Source organism: Sorex araneus, chromosome 2 (genome assembly GCF_027595985.1).
Source record: "Sorex araneus isolate mSorAra2 chromosome 2, mSorAra2.pri, whole genome shotgun sequence".
Taxonomy (NCBI): domain Eukaryota; kingdom Metazoa; phylum Chordata; class Mammalia; order Eulipotyphla; family Soricidae; genus Sorex; species Sorex araneus.
Window position 1 is genome coordinate 128,455,983 of NC_073303.1, and position 14,417 is coordinate 128,470,399.

General features: G+C 45.2%; 1 pseudogene; it reads left to right on the top strand.

The window, feature by feature from the left end:
- Positions 1-12,658, top strand: part of LOC105943401 (ATP synthase F(0) complex subunit B1, mitochondrial-like) — a 36,129-nt pseudogene extending 23,471 nt beyond the window's left edge.
- The last annotated feature ends 1,759 nt before the right edge of the window (positions 12,659-14,417 follow it).

Here is a 14,417-nt window from a genome sequence, read left to right on the forward strand (position 1 = left end):
ACCTCTTCAGTGTAAAGCATCAAATCCCCTCCCCAGCCCTCAAAATGTCGTTGCAGAGCAAAGAGATTGTAGAACAAGAACGTGAAATTATGATGGGGAAAAAGGTTTCCTTCTGTGGACCCCTGATAGAAGTAATACCTGTGATTAATTGTAGATCTAGAGCTAGTCTTGTCCTAAGACAGTGTGAATGTGTGTATGTGTGAGGTGCATAGTTAAGCAGATACATTATTTATGGATGGCCCACTCTATATCATTTCATAAATTTCACATGCCTTATATGGAGATAACAGTAATAATGACAGCAATAAGAGACTCTAAGGAATTGCTATGTGCCAGGATCAGTTTACCTAGAATTGGACTTGAGAACTTTTTAGTAATACTTAATTTGATTTTCTGAACAACCCTATGAGGTAAGTACCATCATCTCCCTGATACTGATAAAAGAAAACTGAGGGGCTCAGAGAGGTCAGAACCCCAGGATATGCACCCAGCAGGAAAAGCCAGCAGCCTGCTCTAGAGCTCCCCATATAACCACTGCAGGAGAAGGCTCTGTGTTTTATAGAGCTGGAGGGAGAGACGGATGCTCAGAGGAACATGCTCTCCATTTTCCAGTGCAGGATCTTGGGGGGATCCTGGAACTGAGTCCGTTGAAGACAACAGTGACACATAAGAGTCTGGGTATCGTATCCACATGGGGGTAGGGGATGGGAGTCCCAGGACAAAGGGACACAGAGGACACAAGAGCAAACAAGGGGTAGCTACATGGATGGGGGCCGCACATGGCTCCTTGGGGCCCTGGGGTGGGGTTCATGAATCAGCTGGAGGCTGGGGTGAGAGCTGCATGGATGGGTGGACGGGCAGCATGCAAGGGGCAGAGACTCAGACATGTGTCACAGGGGAGCTTGGCTGCTGTTCCTTCGAGCCCACCTCAACACCCACCACCCTCCTCCCCACTCCCTTACCCTTACTGAGTCAGCTCCATTCTGTAGGCCAATGCCGAGAGCCCTGGAGGTGGGCCCGGAGCAGCGCTTCCTGTAGTCCTCAGCTAGTTCTGTTTTGTTTACTTTGGGGCCAAACGTCTCTTTGGTCCTTCTTTGAATGGGAGAGTCCATATGATTCCATTCTCTCTCTAGTATTAAGTTCTTGTGTTCTGGGGTTTTTTTTCTTCAAAAGTCATGGCTTGAAGGAACACTTTAGGCCAAAGAATTGCCTTCGGAAGCCCAAATCCATCCCACTAACCTTTGTTAGAAATCACAAAAGCAGGCAGGTCACTTGCCTTGCACTCAACCAACCCAGTTCATTCCCCAGCACCCCATGTGCACTACCCCCACTGAGTGAGCCGGCCAGGAGTGATCCCCGAGTGCAGACAGGAGTACGACCTGAGCATCACTGGGCGTGGGCACCACACACACACACCAAAAGAATAAAATGGAGAAAGAATCAGCCACTGTCATCCATTCATCAGTTATCAATGAATAATCACCTTTTATTATTTATACTTTTATTATGCTGAAAAATCAAATGGTTTTGATGGAAACCAGAGAACCTACAATAACCAAAAGAAAAACGTTTTCATGTGGTTCTTGACAAAAAACGTTTTTTCCCACCTTGATCCAAAGTTTAGAATATAGATCTGAATTCATCACGGGCCTCCAGGGTTGTAAATTTGTCCAGATTCTTTTTTTAATTCTGCCTGTGTTAACTTCTTTACTTTTATTACCCATCTGACTGTTTTGGCTTCTTTTAAAAATTAAATCACTGTGAGATACACAGTTACAAAGCTATTTGTGATTGTGTTTCGGTCATACAACGTTCCTACACCCGTCCCTTCACCCTGCACATTTCCCACCACCAATGTCCCCAGTTTCCTTCCTGCCAGCCCCTACCCCTCAAGTCTGTAAGTCTGCCATTATGACAGGCACTCTCCTTCTCTCTCCTTCTCTCTCTCTCTCTCTCTCTCTCTCTCTCTCTCTCTCTCTCTCTTTTATTTTTCCTTTAGGGACTGTGGTTTGCAATACTGTTACTGAAAGGGTACCATGCATATCACTTTATCTCCTTTCAGCGTTCAGCTCTTGTCCATAGTGATCATTTCCAACTATCATTGCTACAGACATTTTTTGTCATTTATTCCCTTACAAATATTAACTCTACATAACGCACATAAATTTAAAAATTGTGATTGATCCATTTTATATTGATTCCCTTATCATGATCAAGAGTGATTTTTATCTTCAACAATTCCTTTATTACAATATTTTTATAAGACAGAAATGTAGCTGCTTAAGATTTCATTTGGTTAGCTCTTGTATAATGAATATATCTATTTCCACCCTTTAAATTTTCTAGTCTTTATATTTAAAGTGCACCTCTGTTAATAGCACATTGAGGAGAGTTGGTTTTATCCAGTCTGACAATCTTATTATTTTGCTGAGAGTATTTCATCGACTTATATTTAATGTAATTACAGTTATGGGAGTGCATGTCTCTACCATCTGGCTAGAATTCTTTCTGGTTAAGCCATCTGTTCTGTATTACTTTACTTTTTTCTTGTCTTGTTGGCTAATCAGATGTGTTTTTATTATTCTAGTTTCCCTTCTCTAATTGGTGAGTTAAATGCTCTCTTGCTCTCTGTCCTTTGCCATTCTAGGCCTGATGGCATTAGGCTATAACACAAACTCACACTTTCTCCCGGTGCCTGGGGACACGTAAATGCTGAAACTCAATGTAGTCCCATCCACCTGTGTGATGTTTTGCCATATAGTCTCACTATATATTTGCTTGAAGCTTGGGTTATGAAGACATTTCAACATCTTCTCCAGATGGAATCCCGGCGACCATGAGCTTCTACAGGCATGGCTCCGGTATGTGGGTATGTGGGTATCAGGACTATTCCTCCAAACTGCATGGTGGCACTGGAACCGGGCAGCTCCATCCTGGCCCCCAGTCCGCCCTGGAAGCTGTAAATCACACCCTCAAACCGCTCCTGGTGCCATCTTGCCACACACAGCAGTTAAGAGTCCCGGCAGGCACCACAACACCAGAGAATTCTCCGGCTCCATGCTGAGCCGATATCACCCGGTCACCCCAGATGGAGCAGGTGCAACCTGTCCAGATGGAATCCCAGCAACCATGAGCTTCTACAATTATGGCTCTGGTATGTGTCTATTAGGACTATTCGTCTGAAGCACATGGCAGCAAGCGGCCACGTGACCTTTCCTGATATGCAAAGTGAGCAATGGAAAATAAATGATCTAGAGTCTGCCCCTGGGAGGCAGGCATGAATGGTGGTGGGGATATCCGAGCAAAATACAATGCCCCAAACTAGATAGAGAGAGGCAATTGTCGTAGAGGCAGGGTAAGGACTGGGATGGAAGTGGGGGGATACTGGGGATATTGGTGGTGGAAAGTTTGCACTGGTGGAGGGATGGGTGATCAATCATTGTATGGCTGGACATCAAACATGAAAGCTTTGTAACTGTATCTCACGGTAGCTCAATAAAAAAATTTTTAAAAAGACACCTCAATAGCTATTTCTTTGGAGAGGCAGATGGGCCCCATTAGCAGTGCTCATGGGTTACTCCTGCCTCTGTGCTCAGGAGTGCCGGGGAGTGGTGCTCAGGAGACTGTATACAGTGCTTGGGGTCAAACCCGGGTCTGCTACAGGCAAGATAAGCACCTCATCTCCTGTGCTATCTCTCTGGCCCCTAGTCCTTCCAGTCATTGCCATCAACACCTATTTACACACCTCCATCTTTATTTATATGTTATAACTCTCCAACCCATTGTTAGAAACTTCTTAGCATTCCAGACCTTCCATTTTAATTTTACCCAGAGAACTGCTTTAGATGTTGAATATTTTTATGTTGAATATTCTTGAGTATTCTTTGAATATTTCTTGAAGGAAGACCACTGCCGATTAATTTCCTCTGTAATTTTTCTGAAAATGCATTTATTTTGCTTATATTGGTGAAAACCGTTTTGCTTTTCTTCCCACTGGTCTTTAAAGAAATCATTTTCTTCAGCTAACCATCACTTCCTCTGATGGATTGTAGTCAAGTCCTGTTTCTTTGGATTTAAGTAGCTTTCCGATGCTTTCAGAGTCTTCTATCTACCTTTGACTTTAGAGCCCCCAGCTGAGCACTCACTGAGCTCAGAGGAGACTGTGGTATCTCTAGATCGAGATCGCCCTTCAGCTTTGCAGAACACGTCGCCATTCTCGCCCTTTCTGGTTAACTTTCTGCACATCTGTTTCATCTCTTGCTCTGTGGAGTTCAAAGCCTGTGTGCAAGGCTCAGAGCTCAGCCCAGGGGCTGGCTCACCACAGAAGGAGAGAGGCCGTGCTGTGAAAACTGAGTCTGAAGCATCAGAGTGCCTAGAACCTTCAGCCCGGCAAGACCCTGAACGGCTGGCCTCCCCTTCGTGTCCTCTGTCCCCTCCCTGGTGAAGGCCACATTCCAGACTGTCTAAGGTTGCAGGGCTAAGAAGGGAGGAGGCGTGAGGGCTGAGGACAAGCGTGGGGAGCCCACATTCCAGGCCCAGGTCCCCCCGGGGCACAGGGCAAAATGAAATCACATCTGGGTTTCTGCTGGCCTCCCGCTGAAACGGAGCCGGTCTCGCCGCTGACCGCAGGTGGCGGGCCTGAGCGATATTAAGGTTGTCTGTACCTCGACCACCCACCTCCTTGGGTCTTGCAGTTCCTTGCCTTGCAATTCCTCCCAGATCGGGGAGGCGTTGTTTACTCTCCCCCGGCTTTGAAACGGTTATGGGATCCCCATCATTGGATCTTGTTCTTGAAGGGAAAGATGGGAACTTTCTGCACTCATGGTTTCTGTGGCTCGGTTTTGTTTTGTTTTTTTCTCCTGTCACACATATCGAAAGATGTGGCTATCGCCCCGTTTGAGTCCAGCTCGTTTCTTTTGCCACTTTTAACATCATTATCCTTTTGTAACTTTTGTTGTTTCAGAGGCTCTGCCTTGTGGAGCTCTGAGGCTACTTTGTGTTCAGGGGCGACTCCTGGCAGTACTTGGGGGCCCATGGGCAGTTAGGGACGTAACCAGGCCTTCTGCTGTGCTGCTCTGCCAAGCATGTGCTCTGCCCACTGAGCTCTCTCTCTGGCCCCTGCTTATATATTTCATTTGTTGTATCTCAAAACATAGTTTGGAGGGGCTGGAGCGATAGTATAGCAAGGAGGGTGCTTGCCTTGCACATGGCCAACCCAGGTTCAATCTCCAGCATCCCATAGGGTCCCCCAAGCAACGCCAGGAGTAATTCCTGAGTGCATGAGCCAGGAGTAACCCCTGAGCATCACTGGTGTGAATCAAAAAGGAAAAAAAAAACTATTGTTTGGAGAAGTCCATGGACATCACAAGTGTGCAAAAGGAGGAAGATGGCCCAGATCCACCCCTGGTGAGTGGGCCGTGGGGGGTTCTGGGCACATGTGAGAAGAAAGGCACCAGCATTTGGGCCACTAGGCCTTCTGCCTGTGACCTGCAGCCAGCCAGGGCAGGAAGCAGATGACCGGGGCCTGGCAGCGTCAGAGACTTTTTCCTGAGCATTCTTGTAAAACAGCAACCACATTGCCACATGGGCCTGGAATCTGAGCTCCAGGCCAGTGTCAGCCTTTCCGTGCTCAGCCTCCCTCAGGTTTTGGCTCGGCGTAGCCTGCGCTGTCAAGGCCCGGCCTCTCAGTACCTCAGCCACCTGCCAGAGAACAGATTCGTGGAATTTTGGCCACCACTTCTGAGTCCCCGTGGTGAGCCCCAGGCTTCCACCTGCAGCCTGCAGAGGCTGGGCGGCCCGGTGCCCCAGGGGACCGCTAGCTTTGGGGCTACCCCCTGAGCCCTCGTGCTCACACGCTGTGCTTGTTTTCCCCCTCAGCCTCTCCTCCTTACTTAGACTGTGAGTCCAAGCCTACCTTCTCTCGTCTATTCATCTCTCCATTTCTCTCGAGTTCCTATTTTCTTTTCCCCGTCCAACAATAAATTTACCACAGGAAATGGCCGGGAGAGAGACAGGCAATGGGAAGATGGCTTTATGACGAGGAGCCCTCACTCCGGCTCGCTTATGTAAACAGGTTACTAATGTTTCCCAGCGGCTGGAGAGCTACTGTGGACAGGCTGCTGGCCTGCGCAAAGAAATCCATCTCCCTCCCACCCGCTCCACAAGGGTCCCCCTCAGAACTGTGCTTGGGGGACACAGTTCTCCCATTTCCCCAGAAGACTGGCTCCCAGGAGGCGGAGGTCTCAGGGCTGAGAGAGCTACCTTGCGTAGGAATTCTCTTCCTTCAACCATGCAGCCAGGCCTGGAGCCGCCTCACCTGCTAGCTGCCTCTAACCTTACGGGGAGTTTCCTAGGATGGAAACTTCTCGTGCTCCCAAGAGAGCCAGACACAGAAAGATTCCTATTGACCTGGTTTTTCCATTTATATATCAACAAAAGATGGACATTGGGTTCATCCTTACTGGTCACAGGTCCAGTAAGGAGGTTGAGAACGTCCAAAGAGGAACCGCTTTAGGAAGACCAAGAATGTGCTTCAGGACGGATGTGAGGAGGAAGGGTGAGTGGGGAGTGAACAGCAGGACCTAGAACGGGGTCAGGGACCTGCTGGCCAGCCAATAAACACTGACCCAATGGAGACCAGAGAGTTATGTGGCTTCCTTTGCCTTTTCCTTGCGTCTATTCCCATCCTATCCCAAAAAGCCAGCAGATAGATATTGCCTAAAACATGACAGAATCCTTAGAATGGGTCATCTTTTTAAACTTTTCTAATCTTTAGTTACACTGACTTAGGAAGCAATCTATTTTATTTATTTATTTTTTTACTTATTTGTCAAGACCCTGAATGAACGGTTTGAGGCTCTTCGTGTTCCTAGAGCGAGCAGATGCCATTAGGCTACACTAGCACACAACAGGGACAAATGAAGATGTTACTGGCGCCCACTCAAGCAAATCAATGAGTAATGGGATGTCAAGTGATCAAGTGATCAAGTGACTTTTTTTTTTGGAATGGTCAGATCCAAAGACGTGCCATTTAAAAATAGGAGGATGTAGAAAGAAATTCAAAACTAGGAAGAATGGGAATGAAGGAAACATTGAAACATCAAACATGAATCATTTTTGTGGCAGGTGGAGGAACCTTCATACAGGAAGCATATATCTTCTTCTATTCCTGTTTATTTGGTTTATCACCTCTGAGAATTAAAATCTGTTCATCCAAAGAGACCTGGGACAACTTTTCAACAAGGTGAGTACAGATGTTTACAATACTGTGTGGAATCCACGACTAGACGAATATTTGGAGGAAAAAAATGAAGAGCACTGATGAATTGAGCATCTATGAGAACTGAGAACGATGTAATATCAGAGAAGTCGGAGAGTTTTACTCATCCCAGATGAAAGGCAGAAGGTAATTAGAAGAAACATCTTTTTAGCTTCAGTTGACCTAAATGTAGTCTCCACTTTTCCTCTCTGGACTAATCTGTTTGACTCTTACTATGATGGTGTTCTTTTGTTAGCATATATGACTCGAGATGTTATCAAGTGGGTTCAGTCAAACTTAACTTCACAGATTTGATATGTAGACCAACGGTTAAATTCTCATCAAAGAACTAAAATGTTTCACTGGGATCTGTGTCCCCTATCATGAAGCATGTCAACGAGAACAAAACTTCAGTGTGAATTTAATGGCATTTGAATGAGTCCCCTGTTCTCACCTAGATGGATTTAACAGCTTTATATGCCCCTCTCCCCTCCACCTACCTCAAAAACAGATGTGGCATTTTAGCTTGCGTGTCAATAAATTCAGACAATCAAACCAACAATCATTTAAGGAACAGAATGAATGTCCAGTTGATCTAAATTAACGAGCCAACCTTTATAACTGCTCACTCTTGGTTTATTACCCAGTGATGCCCGGTACTTACTCCTGGCATTACCCTCAGAAATCACACCTTACAGGGCTTGGGGGACCATATGGGATGCCGGAGATTGAACCTGGGTTGATCACATGCAAAGCAAGCACCCTGTTCTCTGTACTATAGCTCTGGCCCCCACTCTCGATTTCTTTTTTGTCTGTTCATTTAAATAATTGCTAAAGAATGTTTACCAAAACAATGCGAAGAGTTTCAGTGGAAATGCTTCCTCAGCACTCTGGACTACCATGAGCTCAGGGCTGTATAGAAAAAGGTTTCTGTTGAGCTTTTAGGAATGCTTACAATTAGGAACTTGGTGTTTTCACTTTTCATGTCCTGGTAGTTATGAAAATTGAAAATACTTTGTAATTTCTCTTTGAATGGAAAAGTGTTAACTTGTTTCAGAAAACAAAGCAAAACAATAGACACTAAGGGTATGTCTTACTATGCTGTTTAATTTCCTGCCAATCATGTTGCATATCATTCTTCAAAATGCATATCCCAGTGTTTAAAGCTAACTTAAAAATGATTTCATAATACCCTTTTTTTCCTTGAGATTTTCCATGGTTTATGGATAACCTGATATATAGTTCAATTTATTTTTTTTAATTTTATTGAATCACTGTGAGATAGTTACAAGCCTTCATGTTTGGGTTACAATCGCACAATGATCAAACATCCATCCCTCCACCAGTGCACATTCCCCACCACCAATATCCCTGGTATACCGCCCCTTTCTCACCCTCCCCCTGCCTCCATGGCAGACAATATTCCCCATACTCTCTCTACTTTGGAGCATTATGGCTTGCAACACAGATACTGAGAGGTCATCATGTTTGGTTCATTATCTACTTTCAGAACACATCTCCCATCCTGACTGATTCCTCCAGCCATCATTTTCTTAGTGATCCCTTCTCTATTCCATCTGTCTTCTCCCCTCTGCTCATGAAGCAGGCTTCTAGCTATAGGGCAATCCTCCTGACCCTTGTATCAACTGTCCTTGGGTGTCAGCTTCATGTGATATTATTCTATACTCCACAAATGAGTGCAGTCCTTCTATATCTGTCCCTCTCTTTCTGACTCATTTCACTTAGCATGATACTCTCTATGTCTATCCACTTATAAGCACATTTCATGGCTTCGTCTCTCCTAACAGCTGCGTAGTATTCCATTGTGTAGATGTACCAAAGTTTATTTAACCAGTCATCTGTTCTAGGGCACTTGGGTTATTTCCAGATTTTGGCTATTGTGAACAGTGCTGCAATTTAAATTAAAACTAAAAATGTTTTTCTGTTTTGTGGAGTCATTATCATGCTTTCTTCTTGTTTGGGGACTATATCCAGTGTGCTCAGGTCTTACCCTGGCTCAGAAAGGTCTGGTGAATCTCAGGGGGCCATCTATAGTAATAGGGATTGAATCCGGATCAAATGAGTATGAGACAAGTGCCTTATCCCTGTACTATCTCTTCAGCCTCAAAAGAGTAACATGTTTTTAAAAAGTAAGTTTTGGGGGTAAGAGAGAGAGGACAGCAAGTAGGGCAACTGTCTTGCATGCAACTGACCTGGGTTCGACACCCCCCCATGTGGTCTCCTGAACTCACCAGAAGTGATCCCTGAGTGCAGACCCAGGAATAAGCTCTAAGAACTGCCAGGTGTGGTGCACAGAACCCCCCTTAAATGTAGCTCATTAATGCCATTTTCAACACTTCACCTCCTACTTATTTTGAACATTAGGAACATAGGAATGTGTACAGAATTTTTTTTTTCCGTTGAATAATTTTTTTTTTATTTTTTATTTTATTTTATTTTATTGAATCACAATGTGGAAAGTTACAAAGCTTTCAGGCTTAAGTCTCAGTTACATAATGCTTGAACACCCATCCCTTCACCAGTGCACATATTCCACCACCAAGAACCACGGTAACCCCCCCCGCACCCCCCTCCCTCCCTCCAGCCCCCCACCCCGCCTGTGTAGCTGATAAATTTCACATTACTTTCTCTTTATTTTGATTACATACAAACAAAACAAACTCACTATTATTGTTTGGAGTTCCCCCCGCACCCCACAGTCGGACCTGCTGGAAAGGAAGCATTTGATAATTTGTTTTCCATTGCTGAGAATGAAGAGATATGAGGTCGTGTGGCCACAGTAGCGGCCTCAAAATTCTAGATCTGTACAGAAAATTTTAAAATCTACTTTTTTTTTTTACGGTGATGTCCAGTGTCAAAAACTGACAACTGACAAGCTGTGATTCTATAGGAAGCAGTTTAAATGTTCAGTTTCAATGAAGTTTATGGGATTAAGATTCTAGGCTCACATTTCCATTCGTCACAATAATCAGTGTGTTCCTTTAATATGAACTGAGATCTCAGAACACAGATTTGTCATTCATTGTTCCAGCATGCAATTGAGGGAAATTCAGGTCGTCGCCTCTCAATGGTGAGGAAACTGAATCATCCAGTGCTGAAATGTTTTGCTATGAATCTTACAACTTAAGAATTGAATTGAGAAGTTGATTTCCCAACTCACTGGCTGCGGGTACTCTGAAGAATGACGTTTTTGATTATGTGTTCTGAGTGTCTCAGTGAGAACATTTGCAAGTCGATCTAGCAGTGCTTGACGGCGGACACGCAGGAGGCCAGCTCGGACCTGGGTGTCTCAGCTACTTGACAGTCACTCCTCATTTGTCTCAGTGGTGGCCCAGATGAAGGTCATTGTGAGAAGTCCCGGGGAAGCAGGAAAGAACACATCTGTGGGTTTGTTCCGGTGACACATCCATTTTCCTCATCCAGTACGTTAGACTCGGGAAGGCCGTAGTGAAACTGAAAACTCCACTCTTACTCTGGTGTGGAAAGAATGAAGAGAAAGTCCAGCAAAGGCATCTCCAAAGAGCCTGCACCCAGTCCCTGCTAATGTCCTGAATGCACAGGTTGGAGGAAGAGCAGGTGACAGGGTCCCATCTGCTAGGCTTCTGGCCTGGCCACTCAGGGTATCTTTTCTGAGTAGAGTATGGAGACCAGGGAAAATTCTATGGGATTGCTGCAAGCCATCCCCTTATTACATAAGAAGAGCCAGGGAGACAGACAGATGTCACACTCACAAGAGCAGGCGCCATGACGAATGTCACACCCATATCTGCATCTTTGAATAAATTATTTTAAGTTGTCTGGGATCTGGGTTTTCATCTATAAAATGAAGGTTTTCATCTAAATCAAATAATGCTCCTCCCCTTCACCTCTAAACTAGCATTATTATTTAGGGAGTTCATTTGATTTTAGGAATAGACTCCAAGGACAAAATGACATTTCGGGGCTGGAGCGATAGCACGGAGGGTAGGGCCTTTGCCTTGCATGCATCGGACCCGGGTTTGAGTCCCAGCATCCCATATGGTCCCCTGAGCATCGCCAGGGGCGATTCCTGAGTACAGAACCAGGAGTAACCCCTGAGCATCGCTGGGTGTGACCCAAAAAGCAAAAAAAAAAAAAAAAAGACATTTCTCCAAGAGCTTTGTTATTTTTTCTACCCTCCTGCCACTTTTTTTAAAATTTAAAATTACTTAATTATTTTAGTTTAGGTCATATGTACATAACAGTGTCAATGTTTATGCCTTTTGTTTGGGGGGTCACACCTGACGATGCTCAGGAATTACTCCTGACTGTGTTCAGGGTCACTCCTGTTGGTGTTTGAGGGACCACATGCAGTGCTGGGCATCTAACCCACACCGGATACGGGCAAGGCAAGGAGCTCACCTGCTGCACTATCTCTCCAGCCTGATGATTATATACAGTAGCACACCTCACCCCCAATGCAGGGCCCAGGACCCAGGCCTGGGCACCTTGCACAGAACCCTCTCCTGCACCCTGTCATATTCTCCGGGGTGAAGCTCATCTCAATAAACCCCCTGTTGCTACCTCTGACAGTCTCCTGACTGAGTCACTGAGACATTAAGACAGCTGCTGCCTGGACCTTTGCTAACCCTGCTGTCCCATCTAGTTGTTCCTGCCACTGCCACAGTCCCCCCTCTGAGGAACGTAGGCCTCCTCGGTCCAGGGGTGTTATAGGCCAAAGGATCTTTCACATAAGGCAACCACATCTCACCCCTATACTGCCTCCTCTTGAACATGGAGGGGAAGTGGGGTTGGGGCTGATCCCTAAGGAATTTTTCCAATTCCTTTATCCTAAAACTGGTGTAACAGGACCCTATGTGCTCAGAACGGGGCTTATCTTGTATTTCCTACCCAAAGAAATACATGCAATTATTCCAGACACTTTCTCTGCCATATCAAAAGTGAGGTTGCTTGTCTATTTGGTTAAAAAAAAGTATGGATCTTCTACCAGAGAGTTTGCTGATAAACTCAGTGAGCAAAAATTTGCCCAACAAGAAGAAGCAGAAACAGGATTCCATCAAGCAAATTGATTATGCAACTGAGATGGAAATGGCACAGCAGGCCTGGCTCCAAAGCGTCATCCAGCCTTTTAATGTCCTGAGGAATATCACTGCTGTGGCCCTGGAAGTTCCTTCCCAGGAGCAGCTGCATAGAGTTCCCAAGGAGGGAAAGACTTGCCTGGACCGTCATATCTCTGTTCAGAACAGGACGTGTTGCAAGAAGCAAGAGCAAATGATAAACTGGGTGGAGAAGCTCACGATGGGGAGCGTTTCTGCAAAGCACAAAAAGGAGACAATTGTCGAGTGCATTTTAGATCAGAAGATGCTGGTAGAGAAGGCCAGAGCACCGGCTGTTGTGTGAGATGAACAGCCCTACTCACGCGGCTGCAGGCAGCACACACGAAATTGAAGCTCTTTTTGGGGCAGAACCTTTCTGTTTTGCTGTTTACTGGAGCTACAGTTTTCCTTTCTTCAAATGGGGTTTAAGTTCCATTTTAGTGAGAGAATGAAAGAACCGGAGCAATCTGTTTGGCCCGTGAGACGTTCCTCAGCCCACTTTCTCTGCATTTTGAACGGTCTGTGATCACTTTTAAACACACAGTTTGTCCAAATTGCAAAATTTGGAGGTTGATCAAGTATACTCTAAGCTTGTAGTTAATTCTATCATCTTGGGGTAAAGGAATAGTTGAAACAAAATTAAATAAATAAGCCATAGCTGAAAATGCGACACACACTGAATGGGCATTGCATAGACCAAAACTCACAGCTTAGCCAGCTTGCTGGGCCCTGTCAGACCACTCCAACCGCCTGCAGTTGGATCAAACCATCGAACACAGAGTCTCTGTTATAAGGAAGTCTTAAAGGATTGTCTCAAGAGTCGCTGGCTTCCTCTTCTCACTAAAGCAGGTGACACCTTATATGTTCACCGCAGCACTGTTTACAATAGCCAGAATCTGGAAAAAACCCGAGTGCCCTAGAACAGATGACTGGTTGAAGAAACTCTGGTACATCTATACAATGGAATACTATGCAGCTGTTAGAAAATATGAGGTCATGACGTTTGCATATAAGTGGATCAACATGGAAAGTATCATGCTAAGTGAAATGAGTCAGAAAGAGAGAGACAGACATAGAAAGATTGCACTCATCTGTGGAATATAGAATAACAGACTATAAGACTAACGCACAAGAATAGTAGAAATAAGTACCAGGAGATTGTTTCCATGGCTTGGAGGCTGGTCTCTCATTCTGGGTAACTCAGGGAAGGGACCACCAAGTAAAATGTGGTTGGAGGTCATGTGGGGGAAGGGTGAGGCAGGCGGAATACAGACTAGAGACTGAACACAATGGCCACTCAACACCTCTATTGCAAACCACAACACCTAATCAGAGAGAGAGAACAAAAGGGAATTCCCTGCCATAGTGGCAGGGTGGGGTGGGGGGAGACGGGCCTGGGGATGGGGGGAGGGATGTTGGGTTTACGGGTGGTGGAGAATGGGCACTGGTGAAGGGATGGGTTATTGAACTTTGTATGGGGGAAGCATGAGCATAAAGATGTATGGATCTGTAACTGTACCCTCACGATGACTCTCTAATTAAAAATAAACTAATTAAAAAAAATAAATAAATAAAAATAAAGCAGGTGACACAAGTGGCATTTGTGGCCATGCAGGGATTGGAGCCTGGTGATCACAACGCTACCGAGCATTGTGAGGGAGTTTGGCACCAGTAAACCCAGCATAATCAAGGTTTCTGGTTGTCTGGTTTCCACTGACCAGAGCTGGCGCCTGCGTCACTGTTGGTGATGCTTACGGTCTTCCACCAAGCCTCCAAGGATGGGGCCACTGCAGGTGTGAAACCTTCTGTCTGCTGGGATGAACTAAAACCTGAAATTAGGAAGAAGCACTTCAGCTGGCTCAGTGCAGGCCCTCAAGTACTTCTGGGAGGCAAATATAAAGAGAGAATGGCACTGTCGTCATTAACACGAAAGAATGAAAATCATATGGAATCCTAAAACGGCTTCAGCAGTTAATAATCTGAAAAGCCACATGTTGGGATAATTATTCCATTCAAGTGTCTCTGTGGAACAGCATTCATGGTTTTTTTTAGATGATTGTAAA